Raw genomic sequence first — 10,147 nt, 5'->3', positions numbered from 1 at the left:
CAAGGTTTGTCCCCTCTGCCAGACACTCCCTCCCTCCCTCCCTTATAAGTGGGCTTGGATACATGACCTACTTTCAGACCCAAGAGGAAGTTAGCTGGGGAGCATGTTCTGCAAAGCTTTTATTTTCTGATGAAAGCATTCCCTTGATTCCTGTTTCTCCCCTTTTGGGACACTAGATGTGTCCTCTGCCACTGCCACAGCCATCATCACGAGGTGACAAGAACCAGGATGAAGGCCAGTGTTTGAGAACGTAGAGAGAATGGTGTTCAGAGCCACAGGATCTGATGACATCATTGAGCCACAGAATGAATCCTGGAAACATCTAGAACCTACAGAGTGTGAGTTAAATATGCCGTATTTGTCTTAATGGCTCAAGCTACTGGTGATCTGGGTTTCTGTTACTTGCAGAAAAATCTTACTGACACAAAATGCAACAAACCATTTATTTTCCTTTCAACATTACTGTTGGGCTTGCCATTGCGTGTAAACACTCAGCTCTTTCTCTGCTTCAAATCTTGACTCTTTCCTCCATGTGCAGGGCCCCTGGTGAACTCAGCCCTGAAAGCTCTTCTGGGATATTTTCTCTGTAATGCGCTCACCGAGATCTCAAGGTATGGCACTTTTCCTTCTGCCACCCTACCTGCCTTTCAGGTGGGACTCTGGCATCTGCCTCTCTGTTTCCATTGGTCAGAGCTCCAGGTACATCACAGGGACCCAACACAAGCTGGGTAGCATGAATAATAGCTGCCTGTGTCTCTGGAGGGAAAACGAAGTCCTGAAGTAGGTGATTGAGGAGGAGACAGTGGGAAAGGGAGGTTCAAACAGCACCCCCCCCTTCCCCGCCCAGTAAATGAACACTGCAAAGTTTGCTAATGATTTTGTGGGTTTGACAGAATCGCACCGAAGCTCATTGGCCTATTTAAATCAGGGCTTCCTTTCATTTCCCATTCCTAATCAGGACTAAGTGACAGTCACTGAAGACTTATCCTCTGGGAGATAAATGAATGCACAGGTGACACTGGGCCCTTACAAAGTGGTTGCTATCCCAGGACTTGCACTAAGAAAGTGTGGGCAACTTCTGTCACTAGACAGGGAGCCCTGTGTGCTGGGGAGTGCAGAGCCACGGGCAAGGCATCATGGAATTTTAATGGCTTAAACATTTGCTTTAGTGTGCTTCTCTCTTTCAGGGATTATGAGAATAGAACAGGGTTTACGTTAAATATTTTTTCTGCTTTTTGAAAACCTTTCTTTTTCTTTTTAAGTAGCTGGTGTGTGTGTGTGTGTGTGTGTGTGTGTGTGTGTGTGTGTGTATAAGGGAGTCAGAAAAGAGTGAAGATAAGGGGCATCAGTTTGCAGATAGCCCAGATACAGCAATGCGTCGAAGGGTTGGCATGAACTCTCATGTAGCCCAAGCACTGGGACCGTGAGTGACATATATGTAGAGGAGGGAGGAGGGCAGGCTTTAGCTGAGAGATTCCAGCAGCAACAAGAGTACACTGAGATAGACAGGCTGAAGCAGATCTTCATTCTGCAGAGGGTCACTTAAAAACCTGATATATGCAAATGTAAGTGAGTGACAATAGTAGTGACATTTTATATAATATATATTATCTATCTAATATGTGTATGCTCAGTACTTTCCATGTGTTACTCATTTTAATTTATAACAACCATAAAGTTAGGGCTATTATAATTTCCATTTTGGAAAAAAAAATTTAGAAGACTTATTTAGGGATCTCAGAACAAGGAAAGCTGGGGTTCACGTTTTCCCGGGAATAGGGTGTAATTATTGTCTAAGAGTTTGACAAATGTTGCCTCTCCCTTTGAGGTCTAGGAGGGAGGGCACCTGTTTGACTAAGGAGCCCAGGAGCCTCCAGGGCCTGAAAGAGCCCAAGCCTCAGCCTCTGAGGCACGAAAGCCGACCGTAGGGCTGGTGATTCTAACCAAGGCCTGGGCTGAGCGGGCAGCAGAGTCCTTGGAAGAGTTACCATCAGACTGGAGAGCTGGGACAGATGGGCACATCGAGGGAGATGTTGGCATGGTGGTGCAGGAGTGTGGCTGCTGGAACCTGGCCTGGGTGTTTATGTCCCTTAGAAGCATCCTCAGTCTTCTTACTGTGGATTGAAAGGAGTGATATTTTTCCCTTGTAGAAATAGGACCTTGGCTGCAGCTCAGTGGTTGAGTGTCGACCTGTGAGCCAGGAGGTCAAGGTTAGATTCCTGGTCAGGGCACAGGCCCGGCCTGTGGACTCAATCCTTAGTGCTGATGGATATTTCCCTCTAACATCAATGTTCTCTCCCTCTTCCTTCTTCTGTCTCTCTAAAATCAGTAAAAACATTAAAAATATTTTTAAAAACCAACAAAAACAAACAAAACCAGGACCTTGGCCACTAGCAGTCAGTGAGATTGTCAACTGCGGTTGTCCCAGCAGTCCCCCACCCATGGTTTTGCTTTTAGCACTTTCAATTGCTTGTCATCAACTGCATTCTGAAAATAGGAAAGTAAATAGGAAATTTCAGACCCCGAACTCCATCTTTCTGGGTTTCAAGGCAGCGTCGTTAACCTTGAATCACAAGGTTGGTTCCTTTGCAAACAGTGCCCAGCCTTAGGCGGTTTCCAAAGGTTACCTCGGCTGCATAACAACACAACTTCATGGATCTCATCTTAGAAAATGCCAGGGGTTGTGAGAGCTCTGTGCCAGGAATAAGGACCAAAACTAAGCATATATTTCTTATTATAAATTTTAGTATCACAGTCACCAAATTCAAGATTTGGGTCCTGGCAGGAGACTTGGTAGACTGAGATGGTAGACTGAAGATCTGTGCAGAGAGGTCATGAACGTCCCACAGGTAGTTTTCCTAAATTTCTATGGATTCCAGAACTGGGTGGGGATGAAGAATCAAGGTCTCAACCTTGCCTGTATAGCTCAGTTCTTATGAGCATCATCCTGATATGCCAAGGTTGTGGCTTCAATCCTGGTCAGGGCACATATAAGAATTAACCAAAGAATGCACAAATAAATGGAATAAGTTAATGTTTTTCTCCTTCTCTATCCCTCTCCATTCCTCTCTCAAATCAATAAAAGAAAAGTGTCTCTCCTCTCCCTAGCAAGGAATGGCTAATCCTCAGCTTTATACACAGAACACGGTTGTTTTGAGAAGAAAGCAATGAGAGAACAACCTTTTAGAATATTTCTGTAAATAGCTGTTGTCCTTTCCAAAGAGACTTGACTATTTGTACTTGCCAAGTACCAGCAATTAGCAGATCCTCACATGCTACTCACTGAGCCCTTCTTATGTCCCAGTCTGGTTCCCAAGGGTTTCATGGTGTTATTCCTTCACTAAGATATTCCGATTTGTTTGGATGAGTCTATTTTCCTTCCCTTTCCTCCCTCACCTTTTAAAATTACCCTGCTCTCTCAGTTTTACTTACTGGTGTAGGAGAGAGGGGACATTATTTGTTATACCCAGGGACTAGGGAGATTCAGGTCTCACTGGGGCTTTCTCACTGGTTAATGGTGAGAAGGGGCAACCCCTCTCCCCTCGAGCCTGGTTCACCATCAGTCAGGTGAGGCCCTTGAATTGGATTATTGTGTCTTTGCTTTCCAGTTCTGACATGCCTCGTCCTCCTCTGCCAGTTGAAGCTTTTTATCTGTGAAAGTTCTTTCAAGAGGACACTTATTTGCTGTAATTTAATGTAGCTTCATTATGATAAGTGCATCTAAGTAGTTCTTTTCTTATTATGGGTTTTATTTTTTAATGTGGCTTCTCCCTATGGTATCATCATACCCGCAAGAGCCTGGTTCTGTAGCGTGTGCTGATGAAGACTGACTTCACTCTTGGTATTTTCCAAGAGGCAAGAGGAACATACACAGGTCTGGGTGCATTAGGGCTGAGCACAGGCTAGATACCAACTTCTACTCTCTTGCACTGACTGGCCGTCTGGTCACAGGGTGGCAGCATGTGAGGGAGTGGTGGCTGGAGAGACAACTGGACACTTTGAAACTTGAGGAATGACAAGCTCAGGGGACCTCCTGGGTTATCTGCTCGGCCTTTCTGCTTTAAAAACTACAAAACCGGGTGACTCCTTACAGCCATGTTTGCTCTCATGCCCCTGAGAAAGGTGGGCATTGGACCCAAGTCTGGCCAATCAGAGATTCTTCCCTGAGAATTTAAGAGTGGGGTTGACAGAGAGTCACTCTTAATGCACAGCTGGGCCACCCCAGAGGAGAGGTGGGCAGGGTGGGTCTCTTCAGGAAGAAGCAGAGAAAACAGCTTTGTGCGGGGCTGAGATGACAGATGGAGCAATGATATTGATAACTTCTTAGTGTCTCTTCCTGGGTCCTCTGAGGTCTGGCCACATTTCTGTCCTTCTGCCATATAACTTTGGTTTCTTTCTGCCACTTTCAAACAGAAGAGTCCTTTCCAATCGGGTACTTGAATAGGTGTAGACTGGAGGCCCCTACTGAAGAAAGTCATTTGTTCCCATACAAGTGTTCATCACTATTTATTTGTTCATTCACTTCTTCATACATTTGTTTAATAAGCATGTATTCAGCTCTGCCACATGCTGGGCTCTGTAGGACAGTATCTGGAAAGACTGGTGCACAACACAGACCCAGTGCCTGACCTCCTGGAGCTTATGGTCTGTTCCTGTGGCCGTCGTAACAAATGGCCACAGACTTGGTGGCTTAACACAACAGCAATGTATTCTCTCACCGTTCTAGAGGCCTTTAGTCCCAGAGCAAGGTACCAGCTCCTTCCAGAGGTTCTTGAGGAGAATCCTTCCCACTCTTCCTTGGCTTGTGGCTGCATCCCTCAGTTCGCCGCCTCTGACTTTACGTGGCTTTCCCCACTTCCCCCCGTGCATCTCTCCTCTGTGTGCCTTTGTAAGGATACTCACCATTGGGTTTACAGCCCACCTGGGTAATCCAGGACGAGCTCACATCAAGTCTCCTTAACTTCATTACACCTGCAAGAATCCTTCTTCCAAATACGGTCACATTCACAGGTTCAGATGTTAGGACATGGACTTATTTATTTATTTATTTATTTATTTATTTATTTTGGGGGGGGTCACCATTTAACCCCTTTGCAGATGGTCAACAGTTATTAGCAGTGTGGCGAGTTCTGCAAAGGAGGCTTATAGTCGTAGGTGGATCAAGAAAAAGATGCAATTAACCTCTTCTTTGAGGGAACAGGGAAGGTTTGTCAGAGGAAGTCACAGTCATCTGAAACCTGAAGGGAGCATATTGGGGAGAGGCAGGGCATTCTAAAGAAAGAAAGACTGAGAACTAGAGGAGGAGGCACCCTCTTGGGAGGAAAGTAGAGGCGGGGACCAGAGGGCGTGTGTGGAGGGCAGAGGGTGGAGCAATGGGCTGGAGAGACAGGTGAATTTTGTAACAAATGGACCTCTGTGATCCATCTCCAGCTTGGTAGGCTTCTGATGGAATTTGCTGAATTTCCCCCAGGGCACACAGAATGTGGGGAGAGGAGGGAAGAGGATGAAGGAACAAAGGACTATGCACCAACATGATGAACACCCTTTCTCCCCTCCCCCCAGGCTAGATAGGGGCAGTAGAGATAGCTAGAAAGGTCTCAGCCCAATATTTTAAATGGGAGACAGCTAGACCTAGGCGATGTATTAGGAAACAGGTGCCCAAATAGTACTCAACAGTATTCAGCCAATGAGGAACCAGAGGCGGGACCAAATAAATAGGCCCTGTTCCCTGCCCCACCTATGCTTCTGTATACTTGAGAGTGTTATTAAAATTCTCATTTCCACCATGCTTCGGTTTCTCAGCCCGTTGTTTGAAATTCGGACAGGTGAGCCATTTCTCACAGATTCTGATCACATACAATAGATGCAAGTCACCTTGTGTTTTAACATGGAGTTAAGTGATGTGATCTTCACTTAAAATAGAGATTTCCTGGGCTGCCTGCTTTTTCTCCCAAGCCTCCAACTCCCTAATTTTCTGATCATCCCCCACTAAATGGTGATGGGAAATCCCCGACAATACCAGGCAGTTTAAGCGAGGGAAGGAAGGTACATAGGTTGGAACGTGTCTCATCAAAAGCCCCCTTATTAGCATCTAATTTGCTCAGTCCTCCACCCCCCATGCCCATCTGCCTGAAATTTGGTTTTGCAAATTGCAAATCTGTAAAATATTGCCTCCAGGCCCAAGGTACCAAAGACAATGTAACATTGTGAAATGTAAGAGGCGCCTTTGCTGTTTTGAAGTTTATTCTTTCCAGGCGCATTCTTTTTCCTAATGAACGTTTCTCTCTCTCTCCTGAGGGCTTTTAATACATGTCATTCACCACCCCTGACCTGCCAATTAGGGGGCTGGGCACCAGCTTGTTGGGGAAGGAGAGAGAAAATTGCAAAATAAATGGCAAGATGTTGCCGTGATAAGGATCAGGAAGATCTGCAGTGCTTAGGAGAACTCAGGACCCAAAAGAAATTCTGCTGCTCTGGGCGGGGCGAGGGGCGGTGAGCCCCCAGTGGAGGAGGAGGGGTGACACGTGACCGATTATTCAAATGAGGCGATGATGAACTTGGTTTTTATTGATGCAAATAATCCGGCAGGAGCCAGCCTCTGCTAATGGGTTTTGGAACTGTGGTTTTCCATTGATAGCACAAAATAGTGTAGAGCGCAGCCATTTTCATAATATTAATAATGGAATTACAGAATCAGGTCACTTAAAGGAACGGCTGACTCAGCGAAAGCAGGATCGCCTTGACTGTGGAGACTCACACTAAGCAAAAGGGAACACAGACCTGCTGCCACCTCGGGGCTTAAAACACGTGCCCCTTGGCCACTCTCCTGTAAAAAGAGGAGCTTTACCCATGACTGGCGCTCAGGACAACGCTCAGATGAATAGATTACACAGGAAGGAGCTGTCCAGCGTGCTGAGGGAGCCCTTACGAAGGTGTATTTTTCCTTTTTCTCTTAGAATAAGTTTTGGGTTTACCTTCCTCACACATGTCCTGGTTCAATGACCAATTCTGAGAACAATGTCTGCCAATGCTTTCTGAACAAATGGTTGAAATCACAAATGAAGTTCAATAGATGCCCGCTGAAGCAATGAACATATGTGTCATAGAAGGTCTCGTGGGGTCGAGGGGAATTCTGTGGAGATCTCCCAGGATCTTCTGCTGGAAGAGTGAGCCAAGGGCTGGGAGACACAGCGGCAGCCACAGGAAGAGGTGTTCTCTGTGGATAATAGAAAAAGCCTAATCTTAGCTGGTTTGGCTCAGTGGATAGAGCCTCGGCCTCTGGACTGAAGGGTCCTAGGTTTGATTCTGATCAAGGGCACATGCCCAGGTTTGGGGCTTGATCCCCAGTAGAGGGGTGCAGGAGGCAGCTGATCGATGTTTCTCTTTCATCAATGTTTCTAACTCTCTATCCTTCTCCTTTCCTCTCTGTAAAAAATCAATAAAATGTATTTAAAAAACAAACAAACAAAAATATAGGTAACAGAAAATGTGTTATTTTATACAAGGTTGGTTGTATTCAGTGTGGTATGGTCATTTTTATTTTTATTTTATTTCAGAGAGGAAGAGATAGATAGACATATCAGTGATGAAAGAGAATCATTGATTGGCTGCCTTCTACACACCCATACTGGGGATGGAGCCCACAACCTAGGCATGTGCCCTGACCAGGAATCAAACCGTGACCTCCTGGTTCATAGGTCGATGCTCAGCCACTGAGCCATGCCAGCTGGGCTGGTCATAGACATTTTAAAAACTGTTTTCAATGTGCAATTCAGTGACATTTATATATTCACGATGGACAAGTATCACCTGCACTCTTTCTCAGTTTGGGGGATTTCTTGCAAATCAAGAGACTTTCCTTTAATATATCCATCCAAGGAATCAGGACAGAATTGAAGGCCTCTTAAGCAGATGGCTAGAGGTTGCCTGCTAGTCTGGGATGATTGCGTATGTTAGCTGAGAGCTGCATTTTTTCACTGTGAAGCCACCAGCCACCTGCAGCAGGGTGTGGCAGGACCATGGGCATCAGAGCCAGGTTAGTTTCTTGGTTGTATCTGTCTCCTGCTGTCACTTTGCTGGGTTGTTGCCTCAGCTGGGTCACTTACAATCTGTTGGAAGAGGTCATGGGGAAGATGTCACCTCTGGATGACGAGAGCGCTGGACCTGGGCAATTGGCTCCTCACCCCTCCCCTGCCCATGCTCTGCTACACCATTCCCAGTGGGAGCCACTTTCAAAAACACAGACTCGAGAGAGCAATGTGTCCTGGAGACCATCTGGAGTGCATATAGGACCAAACCTTGGTAAGGCCTCTGTAGGAACATTTAAGTCTCAGGCAGGCAGGGATGGAAGGCCACTCACTTTGTGGTTGCCCAAGATAAAACCTCTTGTGTAAGTGCCCTTGCCTACGAAGCCTGCCTCGGACCAATCTGAAGTGGTCTGCCTCTTTCTTCAGTCTCTCCTTACCTCCCACGTATGTGGGCCAGTTTGGAGGTCACCCGGGAAGCTCCCGAAGTGAGGTTTTGAACCCACATGGAGTGCCCTGCTTCCTCACTGTCTGTGAATGGGCTCATGTCTCCCATCTTTCTTTGCTCAGTCAACACATCTCCTTCAGGCCGGCCTTGTGCGAGGTGCTGTGCTCCTCCTGGACATGAGTGCGGAGAGGGAGTGGTAGTAAATGCCTCGCTGGAATTCTTTATAAGGATGTGGATTTGAGCAGAAACAGTTGGGAGACCAGCTCAGGGGTAGAGGCAAGTCCAGCCTCCTGGGAATGCTCCTTTTGGTATCCTTCACAGAAGGAATCTGTGCTGAGCCAGCACAGCCAAGAGTTCGCTGAGCCTGAGGGAGGGAGGTGAAGGACTTAGAAAAGACAGACAAAGGGAATAAGCTGGGTCTAGCTGTATCTCCTGTGCCTGGCTAAGGCCACAGAGAAGGATCCAGAGGGCAAGCTGAGCCTTTATTTTATAGCCAGAGGTAAACAAGGTAGTGGTCACCATAGTTGCAATGTTCTTGTGAGTTTCACTTGTTTTGGCAGCACTTGCTGCACCTCTCGCAGCCCATTAGCTACCCTGATAGGATCTAGGGAGTGTCATAAGGTCAAGTTTAATTATGCTAAGAGGGCTGTGCCCTCTAAGCTGGGACTTGTGTGTGGCTTTGCCAACAGGTCAGTCCGAGGCATAACCCTATAGCCGCTCCCTACAGGAACCTTTTATACTAGGGATGCTTTCATTTTCTTAAAGCCACCAGCAGATCCTTGAATGATGTTTCGTTCAATGTCGTTTCTTGTAACGTTGATGAGGTGTGGTAGAAACATAACTCTTGTTTATATCCACTAGTCTGTTTAAAATTGGTTTCCTTACAGTCCTTCTGCTCCAGAACAGCATTTATCAGTGATGTTAAGTGAGGACCTCCTGTGTTGCATCTTCTTCCTTATCCAGATCTGTGGTTGTTTTGTTTTTGTTAAGGCGCCTGTTGAGGGCGCTGTATGCACGTCCACCTGGCAGGCTGGAGCGCCCTTGGGTCCTCCGGTCGCCTTGCTAACACCAGCCTAACTACTTTCAGGATAATGGGGACATTGGGCTCCTTATTTTTAGCAACAACCAGGCGAGGCATGCAGTAAGCAAAGGGTGACAAATGTCCCCTTTTTCCTGAATGCTTCTCAATAATGAAAAAGCAACCTCTGTCCTAACATTGGCCATTCTTTTCCTCATAATCTACCCCCTGCCCCCGCCAATCCTCAGCAGACAGATCGGCTGAGCCGGGGAGGGCAGACATCGCTCCATCATCCCCCATCGATTTTCAGGTGGCCGGCCCAGTGGGGCGTGCAGGGTTCCGGCTGCTGCGGGCGCTGCACAGATCCATCAGCAAGCCGGCTGAGCAATGTCGCTGGCGGGAAGCGGCCCTGGAGGAAGGATGCACTTTTGTGGGGACATCATTCCCAGCCCCGGAAGCAGCGGGGATGTAATCTCCACTGGCTGGTCCATTTACCCTTGCATCAGAGCTGTCAGGGAGGAGAGGACCCTCTTCAGGATGGAGTAGGGGCTGGGCTGTGGGATGGCGGGGGAGGGGCCAGGCAGGTTCTGCCTGGGGATGAGCTGTCTGAGGGCTGGGCCCTGGGGCTGGCAGCCGGCAGCCTGCACCTTGGCCTGT

This window comes from Pipistrellus hanaki (assembly GCF_964339955.1).
Source record: "Pipistrellus hanaki genome assembly, chromosome: 1".
Classification (NCBI taxonomy): Eukaryota; Metazoa; Chordata; class Mammalia; order Chiroptera; family Vespertilionidae; genus Pipistrellus; species Pipistrellus hanaki.
This window is presented reverse-complemented; position numbering follows the sequence as displayed.